The 25,333-nt window shown below is 25.9% G+C and overlaps 1 protein-coding gene across 12 annotated transcripts in view; it reads left to right on the forward strand.

Moving 5' to 3' along the window:
* LOC129611162 (broad-complex core protein isoforms 1/2/3/4/5-like) overlaps positions 1-25,333 on the forward strand; it is a 122,900-nt gene that overhangs the window by 64,095 nt on the left and 33,472 nt on the right. For 7 of the 12 annotated variants that reach the window (XR_008697133.1, XR_008697135.1, XR_008697127.1 and 4 more), the window contains 2 exons: positions 11,551-12,294; positions 14,528-15,556. The exons of 1 other annotated variant lie outside the window; for it this stretch is intronic. The gene's annotated coding sequence lies outside the window, so the exon portion shown is untranslated. Of the gene's footprint in view, positions 1-11,550; positions 12,461-14,527; positions 15,557-25,333 lie in introns of all 12 variants that reach the window. 4 more of the 12 variants (XR_008697130.1, XR_008697137.1, XR_008697129.1 and 1 more) reach the window with 4 other exon arrangements.

Here is a 25,333-nt window from a genome sequence, read left to right on the forward strand (position 1 = left end):
ACGACATCAAAAATTTAGAAAAAAAAGACTTTAGATAACTGTTAATTTGAACGGCCATTTTGTTTTTCTAAAGTTTAACTATAGTATACCGCGCTAGGGGAAGCAAGCCGCTGCCTTAATGTGTTTAAAAAATTTCAAAAATGCTTATGGTTTCATTGCAACAAATAGTTAAAAAAGGCCATTTTTAGGGTTTTGGGGGGGTATAGCTTCTAGAGGGGGGGAGATAGGTAAAAATTTTGTTCTACGGAAATAAGTTTCTAGTAAAGATCTATATATGTACAAAATTTCAGCTCTCTATCTTCAAGGCTGTAGAAGTTTTGTAAACAGACACACACAGAAAAAAAAAATAGTAGAACATTTAGCTAAAACAATCACCTAATGAAATGCTTGATTTTCAGCCTCCTAAACTCTTTAGCTACATTGCCTAATTTAAATTAGCTGAATTTACTTTTTAATAATTAGGAAAATTAACCAAATAAATTTGCTGATTTGTCTACAATACTAGCTAAAATACCTAAAAATTTAGGTGGATTAGAACTAAGCAAATAGTCGGTTCACCTAATCATTTAGTTGATTTATTTTAAAACCTTTTTGAAATTTCACTAAAGAAATAGGAATTTCACCTAAATAAATAGTTAAAAAATATTCTCAACAATAGATAATATACCTAATTATTTAGTTAGAAAATAGAAAATATAACTGTTTTTTAGTTAATTATAATAGGGTTTTTACCTATTATATTAGAAAAAGTATCTAAACAAATTAGGCTCTTTTCTAAATTTATTTAGGTTTAATCCTGAAAATAAAAGAATGCTATAAATTAAAAATTAAGTTTTGCTTCATTTACGAGTAATTTTATTTTGTTTAGTATTTTTTTAGTTATTTCACATTATTTTTAATGTAAAAACATGAACGTTCTTCTAAACAGCCAACAACAATGATGATAGGTTCTGTATTGTTAAATTTTTTGGCAAGTTAGTATTCCTCTTTTATAATAAAAAATTTTCTTATCGTTTTAGAAAAATAGAGTTTTTACTCTTAAAATACAATGAATTGTAATACCGTAACGTGTAATGCAAAAGATTTCTGTCCATCTACAATATATTGAAGTTTTCCATTACTTTTTTGTTTCGGCCACGTATGTAAAATTTTACCATTTGTGGTTTCAAAATACCATTTAATAGAATAGTGGTAGTATAATTTTTACAATCTATAAATCAAAAATAATAATTGTTATAGAACTTTTAAAAATTAGTCAAAATTTATTTTTCAAATTACCTTTGAATATCTTGTTATAAAATTTATAAAAGTTTAATGTTTTTTTGATCCTTCCTTTTTATAAAAATTAATAATTTTAAGTTTAAAAGATTCCCATTTTGAAAGAAGTAACAAATTTTTCAGTGAAAATGTTTTCTCGAAGTCAAAATTCAATCTAAAATACAATTGAATATTTTTGGTTAGTTAAACAAAATAACTTGATTATATAAAAACTTACCAAAGAAGCTTCAAAGTTTTGTTTTAAAATAAGCCATTAATTAAAAATTTCATTCGAATATCTTACTGTGTTTTCTGCATAAAAAGTTTTTGGTATTACTTTTAATACGATTTTCACTGTTTTTATTTCTTGTTGTTTGTTTAATATCTTGAAAATGTAAACTATGCTTGTTTACTATACCAATATTCACCATATACTAGCTTCTTTTCAAATACTTTAAAAATTAGAATACAAAACAAGTAAAAACGTTTCAGTCGGTATGAACCGATTGAATTATATACCCTGCACCTTTAATTGTTGTATAGCAATTACTCAAACCTGTGAAACCATTCTATAGAAACTTCACGGATATGTCTGATCTATAACTGAACACACAAATTTCGTGAATCTGACTTTATTATTTTTCCAAATATTTAAAATTAGTTTTTGGAGTTGTATGGCAGGTACCCGAACCTGCCAAGCAATTCTACTAAAACTTCGCTAATATATCTAATCTATAATTGGACACACAACTGCCAAGTTTCATGAATCTAACTTTATTACTTTTCCAAATATTTAAAATAAGCTTTTGGACTTGTATGGGAGCCACTCGAATCTGTCAAGCAATTCCACCAAAACTTCAGAAATATCTTTGAGCTATAATTGGACACACAACTGCCAAGTTTCATGAATCTGTCTTTATTATTTTTCCAAATATTTAAAATTAGCTTTTGAAGTTTAATGGCAAGTACCCGAACCTGCCAAGCAATTCCACTAAAACTTCGCAAATATATCTGATCTATAATTGGACACACAACTGCCAAGTTTCATGAATTTGACTTTATTATTTTTCCAAATATTTAAAATTAGCTTTTGGAGTTGTATGGCAGGTACTCGAACCTGCCAAGCAATTCCACTAAAACTTCGCTAATATATCTGATCTATAATTGGACACACAACTGCCAAGTTTCAAGAATCTAACTTTATTACTTTTCCAAATATTTAAAATAAGCTTTTGGACTTGTATGGGAGCCATTCGAACCTGTCAAGCAATTCAACCAAAACTTCAGAAATATCTTTGACCTATAATTGGATACACAACTGCCAAGTTTCATGAATCTGACTTTATTATTTTTCCAAATATTTAAAATAAGCTTTTGGACTTGTATGGGAGCTGCTCGAACCTGTCAAGCAATTCCACCAAAACTTCAGAAATATCTTTGACCTATAATTGGACACACGACTGCCAAGTTTCATGAATCTGACTTTATTATTTTGCCGAATATAAAAAATTTGCTTTTGGAGTTGTATGGCAGCCACCCGAACCGGTGCAGCTATCTCATTAAAATTTTTAGAGCATATGTAGAATATAATTGGACACAGGTATACAAAATTTTGTATTTGTACCTTTATTAGTTTTTGAAATAATTAAAATAAACTCTTTGAGTTGTATGGCAGCTCCCCGAACCCGTTGTCCGAATTGGTCCAATAACAATAGGGTTCGTCCTTGGCACAAAAGAAACAACTTGTGAAAGTTTGGTGTCGATTGCATTATTCGTTTTTGAGTTATCGTGCGATCGGACGGACGGACGGACATGTCTAAATCAACGCAGAATTTTACGCTGAGCAAGAATATATATATATGTCCATACCGCAGATGATTCCTTCAAGTAGTTACAAACTCCATACCAAAGTTAATATACCCTTCACGAAGTGCAGGGTATAAAAAGTAACGGTATTTTGAATTTTTCTCTTGATAAAACAAGTGTTTTTTTCTAAATTCAGCTAATGTTTCCGATATTTCAACTAATGTTTTAGTTAATTCCTTTTTAAGTAAAATAATGTGGCCGAATTAACTGAAGTTATAGCTAAAATATCTAGAAAAGTAGTCATTGAAGAAGAAATGTAGCTGTACTTTGGTTTTTTTTTCCTAAATAAAACATTTTGATCTTTTCATAACTCAACTAATGTTTTCGGTAGTTCAGCTAATGTTTTAGTCAATCTTTCGATATAAAATGAAATAGCTGAATCAACTAAAGTTGTAGTCAAAATATTTAAAAATGTAGTCATTGATTAGGAATTTACATAAAAACTGTAAACTTATTTTTTTTGTTTTCTTTTCTAAAATAACTAAATGTTTAGATGAAATATCTAATTAAATTAGTTGAATTTTTTCAACTATTTATTTTAGATAATACATCTAAATGAGTAGACAAATCACCTAATCTTTTTAATATTGCATTCAACAAATTCCAAATAGTTGAGCCAGCTAATAGTGAATTTTAAAACAGCTAAAGAAGTTGTCAATACTTCTAACTGTTTATATAAAACACCTAATTTGAAACCAGCTAATTACGATTAGTTGAAAAATCTAATTCATTTTTTTCTGTGCACGGACAGACAGACGGACGGACGGACGGGCGGATGGGCGGAGAGACGGACGGACGGACGGACGGTCGGACGGACGGACGGACAGAGTGAAACTAATAAGCACTTTTTTTTCAAAATTTTTTTTGGAAAAGTGCTAAAAAGAGAAAAACTTCTAAAATACTACCCTGTGGTACGCCCATCGTAACATTTACTGCATTTGATATCACACTAATAATTTAAACTTTTTGGCTTCTGTCCGACAAATAAGAAACAAACCATTCATTTCCAACATTTGCAATACCACAACACTCAAGTTTTTGTAATATGTTTCTATTTTCAGTCTCAAATGCCCTTTGTAAATCTAAGAAAACTGCTACAATTATTTTTTATCATGAATAGCCATCTTCCAATTCGTTATCGCTAAGTTAATTAATGATTCACAATTATGATTCTTTCTGAAATCCTGTTGATTATTCGATATATTGTTAAACTTGTTTAAATGTCCTTCAAGTTGTAAACTAACAATTTTTTCTAATATTTTGGATTCAGTATTAGTCTAATATCTTCACTTTTATTGGATTTCTCTACTTTTCGAATTGGTGTTATTATACTTTCCTTCGAAATTTTTGGAAAAACCCCGTTCTGAAGCGACTTCGAATCAATAAGGTCGAATGAATCAATAAATAATTTTAAACTTACCAAATTATCATCTCTTTATTCATAATCTTTAAAATATTTGATAACGTTCCAAGCTCAACTTGCTTAAATATAAAATACTGATCTAAATTTTGAATTAAATTTGTAAATGAACTTTCAGGTATCTCATTATTTAAAGTTTTTTCCCTATTTTATTGGTAAATCTTTTCTCGTTTTAATGCAACTAGTTCACTAGTATACCAGTTTAGCTCGCCTGTTCTCGCGCAAGTTTTAACAACGAAGACCCCAACTATATCATATAAGCTATTGCTAAATTTTTCTGCTTTCAAATCACAATCGCCAAAATATGTTGTTACTCGTATTACATCATTTCTACAAATTTTAATTCTAAATCTATCTACATTATATTGTAGTATAGCTTTAGTTCTCATTTTTTTACATTATAATTAAGTTTATTATTAATTTTTATATTACAATATAAAATTTCATGGTCAGTTATTTTTGAATTTTCAGCTATATCAACCTCTATCTGTAAATAACAATTTGAAACAACCTAATCTATTAGTGTTTTTGTATTCTGAATAACTCTGATGTAATTTTTAACAACCTGCTTAAATAAATTAACATTGAATATATCTTGCATTTTTAAATTAGAGTTATCGTCATTTAAGCAGCTTATATTAAAATCTCCCATTATTATAAATTTTTCATTCTTGTCATTAATATAATTCTATTTTTCTATGCTTTATTATTTCTATCAAGCCTCCAAGCTGAAATTATTTTCCGAAATTTTGAATCAGAAAAAAAGTACAAAAACAATTCTTAATGTTTTATGTTTTCGAAGTATGCCGATTGAAATATTTTTTTTTATTTTTTTTTGGGAAACTTTTGAGTATTCTTTATAATTCTCACCTTATTTAGTATAGTTTTAAAAACCATCCAAATTATAAGAATTATTTTTTAGCTTTTTCTTCAATTTCTTTTTTAAATTGTATGTCTTACTCAAAAATTTCACTCTGTAATTTAGTATCCTTTCTTGGAAGACAAAAAAAGGTATCTGCGCTAGAAATTGCAATTTTTTTTTAATGCATTCATTTTAAAAATTTAAAAATTATAATTTATAATTATAAATAAAATTTTAAATTTTAAATTTTAAATTTCAAATTTCAAAAAATATGTAGAATCAGTAGAGCCAAAAATATTGATCAATTTCCTTCACACAAATAAGTTCCGATGCCGCTTCCATTTAAACTCCATATAAATTTAGAATTTATTTTTGTTTTGCTCCCTGAGCTTGATGTCCTGATAAATATATATGACATTATTCCATGTATTACTGATATAAATACCAACACCACCCGTGTAATGAGAATGGCTAGCTTGTTTTTCCATAGAAAATCTTTTTATTTTTATTATATCATCATCATCATCATCCTCATCTGTAAAATGCGTTTCTGTTAAGCATACAATGTCTTAATTACTATCAGTAATAACTTTTTTAAGCTCTGTAAAATTTTTCACAATTCCCTGTGTATTTAAGTACAAAAATTTTATATCGTAGTTTATCGTCTGTAATTGCTAGTATAAAATTTTTTCCGACTCTCTTTTTACTTTTCTCTGTAAAATTTTACACTCATTTCTAAATGCATGATGATTTATGCTACAATTATCATCACTCAAATTCATACTAATTTACTTACTGTATACTCAGGTGCCTTATGTCCACTCTCAAAACATTTATAACAAACAGTTGCTTTCACATTATGTACATTTATGATCTGTATGGTTAAAGGCGTTTATCACATCTCACCACATTTATTTTCTCGTAAACTTTATTACGAATTATTCAGACCAGAATTTTAGTAATTCGGAATTGATAATATGGTATTCGTAATTTCCAGAATTTCATGTCTAAGAGCAGAATTCATAATTGGAGTGATGAACTTAGAGATGATAAGAAATAAGAAGTTAAAGAAACGAATTTTTAATTAATAAATATACTGTTCTAAAATTTTTATTCTCATTCAGAGATTTCTCATTTGGTACTGCTGTTTGATCTCCAATATCTGCTTAAAACTTTCTATCATGGAAAACTATCAGTACTCCCACACGATTGCATTCAATTGTTAAGGCTTTATTTACTATGTTTCATCTACGAGTATAATTTCGTTTTTAGATATATGGTTAACTAAATACAACTATTAAAAAAACCGAAATTATTTAATTTTGTTTTGTAAAAAAGAAAACAAAAAAGTAATTTAATAATAACTTATAGTTAATGCATCGTATTACAATCGTTTTTATCAAATTCTTCACAGATTTAGGTAATTAATAGAATAATTTTACATCTCAATTGGCTCCAACTAAAATCGGAAAGGCTTAATACTAAAGAAGTTACAATATTAAAATTTACTATTTTTTTTCTTTTCATATTAATTTTTTAAATCACGAATTCATTTTTAATTTTGAATTTTTTAAGTGCTTATACGAGTAATTTAGCTTTTTGTGGAGATAATCAAAAATTTTTATATTTATTCATCCTGACTGCATAATTCCAATTTTTTTAAATGCTTTTGTATATGTATTATGAAAGCTAATGAAAGTCAAATTAATTTGAAGAAAATTTGGGGATTGCAGCGATTGGATAATCCCAGATTATGAATTCATACTTTGCGACAGGATCAGGAACTTTTGTTCTACCACTTTTGAGCAAAATGTCCTTCAATGAAATCATTATGAGAATTCACTTTTTGCTATACAAAGAACAAAAACTCTGCTTCTTAAACATTGAAACCCTTATTGTTATCACAAGTTTCAAAGAATTAAATAAAGAGTAAAATTCAATTCGGAAAATATTTAAGAAAATCAAATTATTTTTAGTATTTACTCGTGATAAACACAACGAAAAAACGCGATAGTTTTATTTTTATTTTATTCTTTTTCTTAAGTGTACAAAAATTTTTTTGTTTTTGGGAATATAAAAAAAAAATGAAAATTTGCATTCATAATAAATTGTTTTATTTGAAAACTTTTTTTATTAAAATTAGGGTTTAAACTCTAGAGATTAAAATCGAAACAAAAAAAAGAAAAATTGTAAAATTATGAATGTTTCAATGAACAATATAAATTTTTAAGGTACATATTTATTTATATACATAAATATATGCATTATTTGTGTATTTTATTATTATATTTAAATACATTATATATTTTAAATAAAAAAGACGGAATATTTCCAACCCCTGAAATTTTTTTTATTTTTATTTTTTGCATAAAACTTTGTTTCTTACTTTTGTAATAAATTCTCATTAAAATAAAAATCATATTTATATTACGCTCTTTATTTTTTATACCCGTACTAACGTATGTTCGAAGGGTATACTAAATTTGCCTTACCGTTTGTAATGCTAAGAAATAACGGTCTGAGATATAGATTCAACTGTATGTTTTTGATCAGCGTCGAATTCTGAGTCCATTTAGCTTTGTCTGATTTTACAAATACCAGAACCCTATTTAAATTGATTATGATCGGGGTATTGGTTCGAGTAGCTGCCATAAAACTTCAAAATTTATTTGTCTATATCTCAGAAACTATGAAAGCTGTAGTATAGAAATTTCGTACAAGTAAATATATTAGTAGGGCCAATGTGTTTGATAAAAGTCGATGAAATTGCTTGGCTCCTTCTGGTAGCTGCCATACAACTTCAAAATTTATTCGACTATATCTCAGAAACTATGAAAGCTGTTGTGTTGAAATTTCACACAAGCCAATATGTTAGTAGGGCCGATTTGCTTGATAAAAGTCATTGAAATTGTTTAGCTTCTTCTGGTAGCTGCTATACAACTTCAAAAGTTATTTGGTTATATCTTAGAAACTATAAAAACTGTGGTTTTGAAATTTCGTACAGGCCAATATATAAGTATGGCCATTGTGTTTGACAGAAGTCGTTGAAATTGCGTGCCTCCTTCTGGTAGTTGTCATACAACTTCAACAGTAGTTTGGCCATATCTAAGAAAACATTCAAAACCCAATACTGAAATTTTAATATATTAAATGGTAATATGGCAACTTAAAATGATAGTCTGTTACATAGTCAGGTATGACATATTTATTCGCACATAGGAAAACAAATTCGTACGGGTATCACAGAGTTGACACGGTCAACTCTATTTTTTCTCGTTTGTAACAGATTTACAAAATTAAGTAAATTTTTTTAAATAATTTTAAAATTTTTATATAAATTTGTACTTATTTATAAATAAGTATAAATTTATAAAAATATTTAATTATACTTAATTAATTTTACTTATAAATCTATTTAGTAACAAGTTTATTTTTATTAAAAAATTAGTTTTAAAAAAATGTAAAGTAAATCCTCGAATAAGGTCATCTTGAGCTAGAAAAGTTCTAACCAAATCATTGAAATTTTTTATAACATTTGATAATTTAAAGTAGTTTTCACCGGTCACAATGCATACTATAAGGGATTGTGACAAATTTTGCATGTCAAATTTTCAAAACTATTTTTTGCAAGATGTCGGATTGTGTATTTGTACATTCGTGTTTCTCAATTTCAACTTCATGAAGATTTATTTATGAGTTTGCCTTCATTATGTTATGAATTAATAAACTTTTGGAGTATATTAATTGGATACCTTGTATATATTTTGGATACCTTGTGAACTGAACTTTTATTATGGGCAAGTTTTACATTTTTATATATGTACAGAAAAACAATCAACTAATTAATCAATAAATTCTGTGTAGAAGACACTTTAGGAATTTTGAATGAATACTTGAGTGGTTGTTCACAAAAATGAATTTTTGTCAATTTGAATTTAAATATTCCAATATTACCCATATAATGCGATTTATGTATAAAAATTAATTTATTAAACAACTTTATAAATAAGCGTCCATACTATGAATTTGTAAATAATTTTTGGTATGTTTTATAGTCACTCTAGTGTATATACATAGTAATATGTTTTTATGTTAACTAAAATCATATAAACGCTTGGTTAAGTTCTTAAACCTATCGCATTTGCGTTATAAAATTGCTTTTTTGATTAAGTACGGTTTTCCATTCACATATACATATTTTGCTGTCAACAAAAACAATAATTGTTCATCAAGATTATCAAATTTATTGACAGAATTTTATTACCCTCTAGTTACATTTTTATAATTAAAAATTTGAGCGCAAACTTAAATTGATTTTGTTTTTATTAAAAAAATATGAATGCGAAGTTTTATGAAATACTCAGCTTTTTACTTCTTTTTCTCAGAAATTTGAAAATAAATTTAAAAAATTTACAAGAATGATTACAGACATTCAATTAAAAAATTATATGAAATTACTCACTCCTGCTTCGAAAATAAAAAGAACTTACGAATGATTTTTAAATACGTTTACAAATGGGCACCAATATCCTTCAAATCACCATTCTCTTTTCATTTATACTCAAGTGCATGAACATATGAAAAAAAAATCTGATGTGATCAGCACATAACCGACCGCAATGTGTTATTGGCACCAATATCCTTCAAATCACCATTCTCTTTTCATTTATACTCAAGTGCATGAACATATGAAAAAAAAATCTGATGTGATCAGCACATAACCGACCGCAATGTGTATTGTCTAGTTAAGTGAGAGTGTTACAGAATATTATAAAAATGTCTCTTAAATACTTCTTTCCAATTTTTAGGACATTAGTAAGCTTATAGTTAACATACCTAGAAAAATGTAAATTTGGCTCTTAGTAGAGTTTCGCTTTGTGCTACCCGAATTCCCTGAAATGCTCGCCAGTTAGTTTCGGTAACAACCAGAACTCAAATATCAAATTTCAAGAATTTCCATCAATTCGTTCCGTAGATATGGTGAAAAAAGTAAAATCGGCCCTCAGATCAGTTTTCGAGCTCTGATTTTTCCAAAAAAAATTTATATGTTCATTGTTTTAAAACGAAGAATTTAAATATTAAATTTCAATGAAATCGGTCGATTATTTCCCTTTAAATATACAAAAATGTATACTCCACTCGCTGACACCTGATTTCTTCCAAAAATTAGGAGCTTTCGCTGACGGTCGAGCTGAGCTTATATATGAAATTCCAAGTAAATCGATTGAATATTTTCTTCAAGATGTTCAAAAATGTAAAATAGGCCCGCTAAAAAGTGCAGTTTCCGAGGCCTGATATGTCCATCTTGTGGAAATAAACTTACATATAAAATTTCATCCAAATCGGTTCAGCCGAACTTGAGATACACGCGTGCACACACAGACCGACAGACTGACAGGTTGCTAAAAATAGTTTATTTACACTTCCCTACTATGGAGAAGTGCATTCCTACCGAAAACTCAATATGCAAAATTTGTTGCTATCACATAACCTAACTATTGTTTACACAATACGGTTGGTAAAAATATAATCAGAAGGCCTTCAATCCTTAAATAAAGGCTCAAATTTTTAGGACGAAATTGTATTTAATTGTAAATATACATAACATATATATATATATATATATATTTTGTGTATATTTATAATCTATATATATATGTGTGTATGTGCGTGTGTGTGTGTGTATTCAATATAAATAAAATACAGTAAAATTTTTGAAAACCTGTATGTTAATATTTCTGTTAATTGGGTTTAAAATAGAACGACGGGTATAAAACAAAAATCTTGTGAATAATTTATAAAATCTTCTGTTAAGTACACTTGATATTTTAACATTTTTTTTTTATTATATTAATTAAAAATACATAATTCTTTCTTAATCAATATTTATTCAATTGTCTTAAACCGTTTTAAAACCATTTATAATAAAAATATAAATGTTCCTGTTAATTAAATGTAGGAAATAAATAAATATAAAAAAATTAGTAATTATTTGAAAATTTCCAAAAGTAATTTAAAGATCTATTCAAAAATTATTTGTTCTTACTTAATAGTATAATATAAAAAAATAAAATATTGAAAAATTGTATGTATATATATATGTATATGTATACGAGTATATAAATAAGTATTTTTTTATTTCCAGGATGATTATTATTAATTGCTTATTAATGAGTATTTTGCTTTAATTTTTTGCATAAAAGAAATTATATACTTACCAATAACAATTTAAAAGTTTTATGTATTTAAGAAAATGTATATAAAAAAAAGTGCAAAATAATTAATTAAAAAATTTTAAAATTCAAAGTTAAAAGAATATAAACAAAAAAAAAAATAGGAGAAACATTTTTTTTTTTTTAAGAGAAAAGAAAATTAAATGTACAAGAAATCAAATTTGCAAATAACAAACAAAAAGTAAAAAATTATTGTAAAATAGAAAATTAAATAAATCGTAGGGAAAACGAAATCAGAAAAAAACTTGCAATATAACTCAAACTTTGTTTTAACAATTTTTATTCCGATTTCTCAAAATATTGAACTAAAAAAATAGTAAAAAACATTAAAAAGGACGAAAGCATCGGGCTTAAAAAGACAATCAAAAAATAAAAAAGCAAAAAATAACAAAAATTGAAAATCAGCTTTTTTTTATTCTTCTTTAAGTGAAAATCACTATTTTATTTTCTTTTTTAAGTCTATTTTTTTCTTAAAGAGAAATATTTAATTATTGTTATTGCTATCGTCAGCAGAAAATAAAATTATTAATTGTAAAAAGTAGAAGCGAACAAATAGAAAAAATTAAGTAAAAGCAAGCCGAAAAAATCGTAAAAAAAATTGAATGAGAAATTATAGGAAAAAATTTCTTATACACAAATACATACAGACTATATAAGTAAATTTTGAATGAATTTTGTTCTTAAATAGATTTTTTTTCTCTCTTCTATCTACATACATAAGCATATATAAAATATTAATATTGTATTTAACTAATATAAGAAAAAATACATTATCCTGAGAATTGTTTTCGAAGAAAAAATAAAAAAAAATTCAACGTATTTGTAAGATTCTTTTATAGATATATGTATGTAAAGATATACGAGTATACATGGAAATGTATAATTTTTTAAAATCAATCTTGTACAATTTTTTAAAATCACTATTACATGCATTACATTTCTATTAAAAAAACGAAAAAAAAAACTTAAAAAAAAAAGCAGTGCTGGGACTTTTAACAATAAAGAAAATAAACTTGTATAATAATAAGTAAAATTTAGAGTAAAATATACAGAAAGAAAATGGCTTAAGTATTTAAAAGAAAAATTAAAATTACTGAGACCTTTTTTTTTATAAAAATTACATAAATCTTATCTTTCAATTTTATTCGTTTATTCTTTTTTTTAATTGTGTTTAACTAATTTTCTAATTATTGCTTATACTGGATTTAAAAATTTTTCCAAGATATCTCAAAACTCTTACTTATATTGCTTTTAAAAAATATTTCAAAGTAGTTTTAATTAAGAGTTCAGATTTTTTCTAGTGGTATTCGTTATTATCGGTTTTAAGCATTTTAGCAACAATAAATAACATAACAGTAGTTAACATATATACATACATTACATGAGAACATTAATTTTATTAAGGAAATTAAAAAAAATAATTTATAACATTTAAGTATCATTCAAATAATATGATAGAAATATTCTCTTAACTTCCTCTTTTTAGCATTCTTCCAAAAACATTTGATAAAAAATGCTTATTAATTTTACTCCCGTCCGTCCGTGGACCCGTTCTACACAAAATTTCTACACCCTGGAAGATAGGAAGATAGGTCTTAATTTTAGTCAATCAAAGTCCTAAAATGTGATTTTTTAATTAATTATTGTAGCAAAACCAGAAACTTTTTTTAGATTCTGCAAACGCAGAAAAGTAGTGGCTGACTGCGACATACCATATTTAAACTTTGAAAAAACAAAAAGACTGCTCAAATTTGTCCTCATTTAAAATCCGTTTATTCTAAATTTTGGATAACGTTTTTCTTCTATAGAGCTCTAGGTTGTAGGAGTTTGAAATTTTACTATAGCTTTTAGTCCCTAATAAATAGCCCATTTCGTTAATATATTTTTCCACTTCCACCCTTCCTTAAGTTGTCGCCCTTCGAAATTTGTAAAAATCGAATTTTTGGTACCTTATATTGGCGAAACTTTAAGGTTTTCCAAATTTCTATAAGTAGAGAAAGCTAACAGTAAATGCCATGTCATTAAAAAGTATACTATAAATAAAGTATACCGTGTCATTAAAAAGTTTTCCTTAACTCACGCAAATAACTCTTGAGTTCGAGTATTATGTTATTGCCTCGTTTAACTTTTTTTTGGTTTATTTCAAAGATTGAATAATTAAAGGTATGCAATTTTTGAAATATATTCGTATATGAATGAAAGCAATTACAATAATGTGGTACATCGTTTTTAAAAACAAGTAGTATTTTCACTTATTGAAGGGAAACTGCTGCATTACAAACCATTGGTTTAACCCAACTTGATTAGGAATAGAGTAACGTTAGATTACTTATTGTGTGATATTACATTGAATATAAAATTGGTTAAAAATATTTACAGAAATGTCAAAATTATTGACGAAGCTTAACAAAAATTGATATGCACACATATATTTTCTTTTTTATTAAATAAATGGCAGAAAACACATTTCTCGTTGCAAGGTTGTAGTAATTCAATAACTTATTACTCTTGTTGTTTCATATACAGGATTGCCAAATATGTACAGAGACATGTAACTACATACATACATACGTATAAATATAAGCACAATTGAAATATTTCACAGTGGAAAAACAAAATTTCATATTATTAGGCAAAAAAAATTTATCTAATTTTAAAAATTTTAAAGTCATCACACCTAAGTTTGTATAGCATGAAAATTTTTCTACAGTTATAATAAAAGTCCCAGCACTATTAACTCTCTATTACAATATTGTATAAGTATACATGCTTTCATATAAATTATAAATGTATGTACATATTATGTACATATATACAAAATATATACACGCCTAAATATATTTTCGTTAATTAATTTTAATATATTTGTCTTTTTTGTAACCATTTCAGAGAGTATGAATTCATTTTTAACATTTTTATTATAATTAAAAAAAAATATTTTTTTTTGTATAATTTTTGTGATATGTATAACTTTACGACTGTTTTTTACACATTTTTTTTACATTATACTCTTAAAATATTTTTTCTATTTTCTTAAATTGTTTTTAATTTAATTTTAATACAAAGATTTTTATTTTTTCCAAAGCAATATTTTTTTTTCAACCAATTCATTTTAGGCAAAATAGAAATAAAAAAACAAAAAAAAATCATAAGTAAATAGAGTTGAGAAGAAAGGAGAAAGAATATACATATTATAAATCTTAATATTATTCGGTGAAATTTGCGCGATAGTGGCGATTAAGAAATAAAGTAGAAGGAGCATTTAAACAAATAGCATATAACCAAATATAAAACAAAATAAAAAGAAAGCGAAGGGTATAGAAGAGGGTAAAGCATATCATTGTAGCGAAATAGAGTTGAGCAATAAAAAAAAAAGAAAGCTAATAGAAATTTGTTCTGCTTGTACTCTTTATTTCGCTGAATTTGTTAAATTTTATTTATAAAAAAATTTTTTTTTTATTTTTGATTTGTTTTGTTGTTTTCGAAGACTTTATTGTTACTATTTTTATTGGTGGTAGTATAAGGAAGGAAAAAAAAAGATTTTTTTTGTTTGTGGTTCATCACGTTTGTTGCTTCGAATTCTCATCGTCGTCATCATTTCAACGGAAAGTTAGAAGAAGACGAAGAAGAAGAAGTACTTTGTTTCTATTTTATATTGAACTAAACAACGTTTCATATTCCAATAATAAATAATATTATTGATCGAGATTTTGAATTTAAATAAAAAAGGAAAAATAATAATTAATATTATTATTTGCTTAATAAAATATTGCTAGCTACTAGTGTGTATATGTTGTTGCTATACAAAAGATTTTAAATTATTTATATTAATAACTAAATAATCAAAATTTTTCGTATAAAATAAAAGAAGGAAACAAAGAAAAATAAAAAAACAATCTAAATAAGGATAAATTTCAGGTAAGATTATTTACATACATATATTATTTTTGCACTTGATTTATTAACAGAATTTATTTTTTTACATGACATAATGTTATAATTTATAATATATGTACATAATATAATTTATATAATTTCACATTAAAATCTACATACACATGTACATATATATATATATATACAGAATTTATGTGCATATTTTCCAAATAAAAATTATAAAATTACCGATTCTCAATAAAAAAAAATCAGGATATACGTGCTTGTTTCTGGCTCGTAATGTCCATGAGTTCCGCAAGTACTTATTTGATATTTTTACCGTGTATCTGAAGTTCGGTTAAATTTGATTTTTCATCATCATCATTTTATATATAACTTTATTTCGACAATGGCACGGATTGATCAACTTTTGGAATATGTCAGGCCTCGGGAACTACACATTTTAGCGGGCATGTTTTAAATTTTTGATCATTATGAAGATAATATTCAACAGATTTACTTGAAATTTTTATATAAGATTCGCTCGATCGCTCGCAAAACCACCCAACTTCTGGGTCAGTAACTGGACGTATATTACGGGCCAAATATACATTTTTGCGTACATAAAGAGAAATAATCAACCGATTTCATTGAAATTTAATATTTAAATTCTTCGTTTTAAAACAATGAACATATAAATTTTTTTTGGAAAAATCAGAGCTCGAAAACTGATCTGAGGGCCGATTTTACTTTTTTCACCATATCTACGGAACGAATTGATGGAAATTCTTGAAATTTGATATTTGAGTTCTGGTTGTTACCGAAACTAACTGGCGAGCATTTCAGGGAATTCGGGTAGCACAAAGCGAAACTCTACTAAGGGTCAAATTTTCATTTTTCTAGGTATGTTAACTATAAGCTTACTAATATCGTAAAAATTGAAAAGAAGTACTTAACAGGCATTTTTATAATATTCTGTAATACTTTCACTTAACTAGACAATACACATTGCGGTCAGTTATGTGCTGATCACATCAGATTTTTTTTGTTTCTACATGAAGTTTTTTCGTTCGAGCAAGACTTCATACTCATATAGCAGAACCGACTTTACGCAGTCTTCGGATATTCTAAAGATTGTTGATCTGGCTAAATGTGGTAATTTCCAGATCTTCCAAAGTCATCTAAATATCATACTTGACATCTATTATCGTAAATCGTGAACTCGGAAGTACGAGTTTAATAAGCGATATTTAAGTGTGAAAGAAATTTTTTTTTTCTTTGAACCAATAATATTTTAAATTATATTAAATAGTAAAACTCGTAATATTTTAATAATAGTTAAATAAATTTCAGAAAATAAAGTTGCTTACATACGAGTACTATAGCTACATAAATATATGTATGTGTATAGCATAAATCAATACTTAAATGCTATAAGAATATTAGTTGAAAAAGATTAGTTTCAATGATGAAGTTTTTAATCCTTAATCATTTTCGTATATAGGCTGAATGGGAAGAAAAAAGAAAAACTTTTTTTCTTCATTTTTACCATAAATATGAGAGTAAATTATACATAAGATTTTTATATTTCTCGACTTCATACACACACTTAAATAACCATATTAATAACTTAGTACATATGATATTAATATGGTAGTATACACCATGATTATATGTATTGATATAGGTTGGGAATATACGTATTTACATACAAAAATATTTATGTAAAAATTTAGATATTTTCTACGTTTTTCTGTCAAAATGGATTTATTATTATTGTTATTATTATAATTTTTCTGTTATCCTTTCTGAATTTTATTGTATAACATGTGTATACATATTTATCTAAACTTATTGAATATTAATATATATTCATATATATATATATATATATATATATATATATATATATATATATATATATATATATATATGTATATACATATATCCGTTTTATCAAATTATACTTTGATTGGTACTAAAGATTTGAATATCAATTTTTAGATTGATTTTCTTACAAAAAAAAATATATATATTTTTTTAGTCGTTTATTTACTTCTAAAGAAAGTCCTTTGGTATTTCGCAAAAAAAAAAATAAAAAACAATAAATATAAAAATAAATATGCATCAAAAAACAATAAAAAAATGAGAAAGAAAAGAACCCTTAAAAAATAAAATTTTTGATATGTAAACCCTTTTCTTTTTTGGAATTTTATTATTTTTTATTTTGGAGACAATTTTCTTATAAAGCTTGGAGTAAAAAAAAAGGCGAAGAACTAATTCAGCTTTTTTTATGTTTTTATTTATTTATTTTTGAATAAAAAAATGAAAATTTACCAATTCATTGTGAAATTTTGATTCCGTATACCTACATGCAAATATATTTGTTAATTTTTAAGAGTTGCCATCGTGTGTTTATTAAATTATTTTTATTTTTAAAAGAAAGTTATAGAGGAGGTGAAATGAGCACACTTTTAAAAAGGTGAAATGAGCAAACTTTTACAAATCCGTTTTTGCTGATTTGCAAATGAAATGTTTGGGAAAAAGGCGGCTAAGTTTCGAGATGCGATTTTTAATACTTAAAAACAGAAAAAATTTCTTTCACTTAAAAATTAGAAAAATTTCTTTCAAAGATTTATGTATAGAACTTTTGATATTTTGAAGTTTTACCCAAATATTTGCCTTTCCCAAAAAATATCCCTAATTAACGGTTTAATTGCACCATATTTGTCGATAACTTTTGAAATGTTCCAAAAAAAATTTATTTCATAAAATTAAAAAACAACTCATTTTACTAATGTGTCGCATAAAATGGCAATAATTTTCCTTGATCAATTTCCAGTAAAAAATTGTATGGTTGGGGGTGGAAGGGCGACGAGTATAAATATACTCGTTTTCGAGTTACAGCCTGTTACAAAATGTACGAACTTTGCATTTTTCGCGTGGTTTTTAAGCACATTTAATACCTTTCAGATCTCATAGTAGCGTTTCGAAAAAGTAAAAAAATAACCAAATTTTTGAAAAATTTCGAGTTTTTAAAAAAAAATTTAAAAAAAAAAAACAAAAATTCTTACTTTGACGAGCTTAATTTCGAAAGCTATAGTTCAAATCAAATTGATTGTAAGACAAAAAATAAAGAGCAATCAATCGCCTGCGAAACAAGCCCCCGATCGTTACTTTATGTTGCATGATTCTGAAGTTATAAGAATTTATTTATACTCGTATGCAGGAAAAATCAGGTATTTTTTTCAACAGGCTGTAGTTTGAAAATGAGCATCCTCCACAAACTTTTTGTAAACAACACTGTTCCAAATTTCCTAATTTAAAATTTTGCAGAATCATTTGATTGGTTTAACAGAAATTAATTTTATGATTTCTAGCAATCTAAGGGTGGCAATCTTAATTCTTGCACAGATTTTTTTCTATTGAAATTTTATAAGTATGATTGTGTATATTCAACGGATATGTAGCTTTCTAAAAGTTTTTAATTTTTTTTTTTGTAATATATTATTTCAAATATTTTGTTGGTGTTATTATATTATTATATTTTTTTACTTTATTATAATTTTTTATATTATAATTGCTATCGATGTATTTGTAGGACGAAGAAGGGTTTGGCACAACACAATCATTTATTTGTTGGCTTTTGGCATAAATTTCTCATTTTCATATACTATATTTTGCTCCCGTTTTATATAGATATGGCTATTCTATGAGTGTACGGAAATACGTATATTGATATGTAATGCATATCTATATGGCTATATATTTATTATATATTTGCACACATAATCGTGTATACATATTAACATATTTTTGGTGCTTTTCATTGTGGATTGTGAGGGTGCAAAAGGTTTGAATAATGAGCTTGGGTGTGTTATGATCATATTTGATTAGATTTATATATTATTATTATAAATTTCTCTTCCTTATAAATTCTGTGGAGAAAAATAAAATATAAAAAAAAATTATTTTGTATTATATATGTATGTACACGTATAAAGATTCATATATTAAAATAGAAAATTAATATAAATATTATGAAAAAAAATGTTATGTATGTGTGTATATTGAAATGTATAAAATATTTTTTTATGGATTTTTGGGTTGGTTTATCGATCGGTGTTTTTAAAATTACGAAAAAAAAGAATTATATTAATTTTTGCAAATGTCAAAAAAAAAATAAAAACAAAATCAAAAAGAAAGGAATGAGAAAAAAACTTTCGTAATTAAAAATGATTTAGATTGAATTGCCATGCTAAAAGTTTAATTATGTATTAGTATTATACACAAAAAGAATCCATACATACACGTAAACCACATAAAATACATATGTCGTAAATGGTGAATTACGAAATTCAAGTACTTATGTTCTAACAATTTTTTTTTATTATTTCCAGAAGAAAAAGAATTTCCATTATTCGCAGAATTTATTGAGACCACCTTTTAATTAATGGTCCGCATGAAATTCGAACTTTTCATTCTTGTCGCTAGTCAGAATGGAACAGACAGAAAAAACCTTTCGGTTTTAAAAAAAATTTTTAAAGTACTTATATATTTTGATAATTCCATAATTAGACGAGTTTTGTATTTGATATCAATTATTAAGTAAATTTCAAAAAACAAATATGGAAACTTAAAAAATGTACATTGTAAGTACTTTTCCAAAAAAAAACTGCTTATTAGTTTCAGTCTACCTGGACCCGTTTACAAAACTTCCCCCTTGAAGATAGAAAACTGATATTTCATTTTTAGCATTTTTGAAATTTTCCAAAAATTGGGATTGTAAAATTTGAATATTTGGCATCTTATATTTTCGAAACTGCATGCTCTTACAAATTTATAAATGCAGAAAGCTAATGTAAATGCCAAACATGAAATAGTTAAGTGAAACATTTTGAACAGTGAAGCCCATGCCATTAAAAAATATAATTATTTTTGTTAACTCACGCCATTAACCCTTGATTTTGAGTATTATGTGAAAGAACGCCACTATCAATGTTTATTTTTCTTCATCCTAAATATATGCAGTGTTTGAAATAACGTATTTTGGTATATGGTATCAAAGTAATTTTAATAACGTAATAGGTTATTTCTAAAAGCAGTTTTCACTTGTGGAAATAGTTACAGCGAAGGGATTTGACCCAATTGTATTACATTTATTTGCTATTAAATTAATTGAATTTGAAACAAAACGCACTAATATAAATAAGAATAATTTCACCAAACTTTGTCTTTTTACTTTGCTACTTTCCTTAACTTTGTAAATATTTTTAAAATATTTTGATCAAAAGTTAAAAATTTCCCCAAAAACGTTTTATAAAAACACAATAATGTATTTTTTGAATAATCTTTTTTGAGTAGGTTTATCTTGAACGAGATTTTTGTGATGAATCATGAAATTCGTTTATTTGCAAAAGTTGGAAATTAATTTAGTGTAAGAGAAAATAAAATAATTACACTAACATATTATATTACTTATATTTCTCATGTGTCGAACGCGTTTCATAATTGTAAGTATTAAAGCATTCCTTATCCTTAATCGAAATTCATTGAGGAAAAATGATTTGGTTTCTAAATTTTAATTTAGTGTCTTATAGCACATGTCCTTCCGTGGGTATGTTTACAAAACTGCTACACTCTTGAAGATGGAAGGCTGAAGTTTTTTTTGAGTACATAGATTTTTACTAGAAACTTTATTTTCGTAGAAGAAAATTTTCACCTATCTCCCCCTTTCTTAAAGTTATAGAACGTTAAAACTCCAAATATGCCATTTTTAAATATTTATTGCAACGAAATCATAAGCATTTTTCAAACTTTGCAAACGCAGAAAAGCAGCGACTGTTTTCTTCTACCGCGGCATACCATGTTTGAACTTTAAAAAAATAAAACGGCCGTTAAAATTTACCCTTTGAAATTATTGTGTCTCGAAGTTTATAAGATTGGAATTTTTGACCCTTAAATTTCCGAAACTGCCTGTTGTAAATGCAGGAAGCTAACGATAAATGCCATACCATAAAAAAATATAATTATTTTTCATAATTGAATACTATAAAATTGAATTTTTGTCATACTGTTTCATTTCAAAGAATGCATACATTGTTCATCCTAAATGTATACTATCTTTGATATATATATTGGTATATGAATGAAAGTACATACTTTTAATAAGTACTACTAGATTGCTTTAATATAGCTAGTAGTACATAGCTAGATTGAAAGCAATGTTTTTTCACTTGTTGAAGGGAAAAGTGCTTCATTACAAACCATTGGTTTAACCCAATTTTATTTTTTATTACTGACCAGTCATAAGATTCATTTTCTTGTTCTACTTATATATAGTGTCACACAATTTATTCAAACATTTCGTACATTGACTTTAACATTCCAAATGTTATATAATTTAAATATGTTGTTATATTTATGGCGCATTTATTATAATATTATATAATAAAATTTCAATTTCTCTAATTAAACTAGGTTAATAGATTGTGTTTTAAAAAATGTTTTACAAATAAAATTATAATAAGAACTAAAAATGTTAAAAAGAAGGATAATTATATTACATTATGTGTTAACTTAAGTTAAAACACGATAAATTATTGAAATAACAAAAATATATATATTTTAATATACATACATATATTAATATGGCGATTATATGTATATGAAATTTTTTATATTAAATTTTCATGTTAAATTTACATTATGAGTTTTTTTTTTTCAATTCTAGAATTTATGACTCCACTTCAGATAATAAAGTTCAAATATTATAATTTCATAATTTCATTTCTGTTACTTAAGGTTAAAATATTTCTTATATATGTGATTGAGATGAACCTTGTTTTTTTAATTTTACAAATTATATTTTAAGAATTTTGTCAAAATCAGAAACGATCTCTTTTTTTCGTTATGATATATTAATATAGTAAAATGAGGGAGTCAAAGTTTTTTTTCATGTATAAAAATTTCTAAATTTTAAAATTTTGTTGTATTCAAAAGAAGTATGGTAATTTTGTTATAAGAGTCGAATTATGAGTCGACTTAGCTTTGTCTGCCCGTCCCAACGATAACTCAAAAAGTAATTGAGCTAAGTTCACCAAATTTTCACAAATGCTTTATTATATTTTAGTAAATGCCAGAACCCTAATAAATTGGTTATATCCGTGGTACTGGTTCGGGTACCCGCCATACAACTTCTAAATTCATTTGACTATACCTCAAAAACTATAAAAGCTGTCGTATATTGAAATTGCGTACAAGCTTATATATTATATGACCAATGTGTTTGATAAGTCGTTGAAATTACTTGGCTTCATCTGGTAGCTACCATACAACTTCAAAAGTTATTTGGCTATACCTCAGAAATTATAAAAGCTGTGGTATTGATGTGCTTGATAAAAGTCGCTGAAATTGCTTGGCTGCTTCTGGTAGCTGCCATACAACTCCAAAACTTATTTGGCATTATCTCAGAAATTACTGGAATTTTAATATAGAAATTTTATAAAAACAAGTGTATTATTAACTGTAAGTTCTACTTATATAAGTTTTATAACATTTGTAACTTAAATTTCTAAGCTGCAGTGCAGCGTTAAATAAGATGCAATAACTTCAGCTAAGTTTTTTATGTTTAAGCAGTCTGCAAACTCTAAGTTCATCGGTCTTAAATAATTCTTAGTTAATCAGTAATAAATGACATTATTATGAAAATTTTTAAATTTTTAATTTTAAAAATATTTGATGCGTGTAATCTCCGCACGATTTATTTTTTCAGTGTGCACAGCGTACAATTTTCGAATTTGCTACAAGTTAGAAGTGAACTGAGAAACTAGGCAAGAATTTTATTACGAAATAGATATAGTTATTTAATTTTTATTCTATAAAGTGTATAGGTTTAAAGTTTATTATAACCAGTTAACAAGATTTTGATAAAATGCTGTGTTCCAACTAAAAGAAATTTGTAAGTCCCTTAAACGCGGAACGATCAAAAATGATTTCGTCTATCATGAAAAACTACAAACAAATGTCATAGGCTGTCGAATTGAAAAAAACAAAAATTCTAATTTTGATAAAGTTCATCTAGAAAATTATGGCTCAAATCAAATTTATTGTCTTATATTAATTAACTCGTTGGTTATTCTATGTCGTTTGATTCCGAAATTATAAGAAAAATCTGATACCTTTTTATACAGGCTATAGCTCAACATCGAGTATATTTGGGCTTATACAATTTTTTGATGGATCAAAGAATCTTCTCTGAAATTATTTGACACCTTATGCGAAACATCCTGTATAGTAGAACACTTTTCATACTAGAATTTCTTTGTAATTCCATCATTTGCCAGTTATTCCCCCTTAAATTTTGCAAAATATCAATCTTCAGTCTCCGATTTCTTCCATACTATATAAGCTTTTTAGGGCTTCTTAAAAGCAAACGAAACGGTAATTGTCCTATTACCCAAAAGTATAACTTTATACATATGTATATCATATAAAATAATTAACAATATTATTTAGGCGTTCCATTAATATTCATAAATTTTTCGGAAATTAATGTTTCTAAAATTTATCCGAATTTTTTGCTATTAGTTATTAGATAATAAAAGAATTTTTTAAGTTAAATAATGGGAACTGGTCCTTTAACGGAAGAATATGTGATTCAAACCCTCTTTTGCATTGATGTTACCAATACTTTAAATAAATCCAATATTTTAATAGTATATGGATAATAATATCCATCATTTATGGATTAAAAAGAGGCTAAAGGGAAAAAAGGAGAAGAAAATAATATTACTGATAACAATTTAAGATTAATAGGTAAATTAAGAAATAGTCAAACTCAAACGTATATAAGTACTGCACGGTGAGTCAATAGAATACCATAAAATCAACGCTACTGCATAGTTTATAGCCTTAAGCACCGTCTTACTTACATTCGTACAAAACACAGACGAATACAAGTAAACCGATCCGACCAATCCATATCACGAAGAGCAAAACCAAGGAAACGTTTCTGCAAAGTCTCTATATGATCAATATCAACATTACGAAGAGGAGATCAAACGGGACATGCGTACTTTAAAACTAGCCACATAAGGATTATTAAAAATCATTCTAAATTGAATATTTAGAATTATTAAAAATTTGTTAAAATTAGTTATTGTAATTTTCTTTACAAAATTAATTAAATAAAATATGCATTTTAGTAATATAGAAATATGTATATTAAATATTTTTTATTTTTGATGTAAATCTGAAATTTAGAGATTAAAAAGAATTCGTTTGTGTATTTCAAAAAGCATTTTGTGTACATAGTATATAGATTTAAAGAAATTTCTCAATAAAATGTTTCGCTAATATTTTTGTAAAATAAATTAAAAAAAAAACAAAAGAAAATCGAGGTAAACCTGCTTTATTTAAAGTGCAAAAGGACGATCTTGATTAAAATTCTCAAATACACCTCCAATATTTTCACTGAAATATTCATACCTTTTCAAATCGGAATATTTTTCTCTTTTCTGTATTTAGTAATTTATATTTTAATTTTTTTTTTTAACTTTTAAAAAGGATTTTGGTATTCTATTTGTATTTGTTTTCTGTTTTTCTTTTTGTTTTTGTATAAGGGACACACCCGCGTTTTTTTTAAACAGCTCCAAAATTTACTGTGAACAGAAAAATAATTTATTAAAATAGTGTTGCTAAATGAAGTCATGTAAAATGTAGCTTCACTTTTACAAGGTTTGCTATGTAGCTTTACTTAGTATTACTGTTTTGCGTTTAAACAAGAGACAGTTTTTTTAAGAAAATTATTTTAGATTA

This window comes from Condylostylus longicornis, unplaced genomic scaffold (genome assembly GCF_029603195.1).
Source record: "Condylostylus longicornis isolate FDR11 unplaced genomic scaffold, ASM2960319v2 ptg000048l, whole genome shotgun sequence".
Taxonomy (NCBI): Eukaryota; Metazoa; Arthropoda; class Insecta; order Diptera; family Dolichopodidae; genus Condylostylus; species Condylostylus longicornis.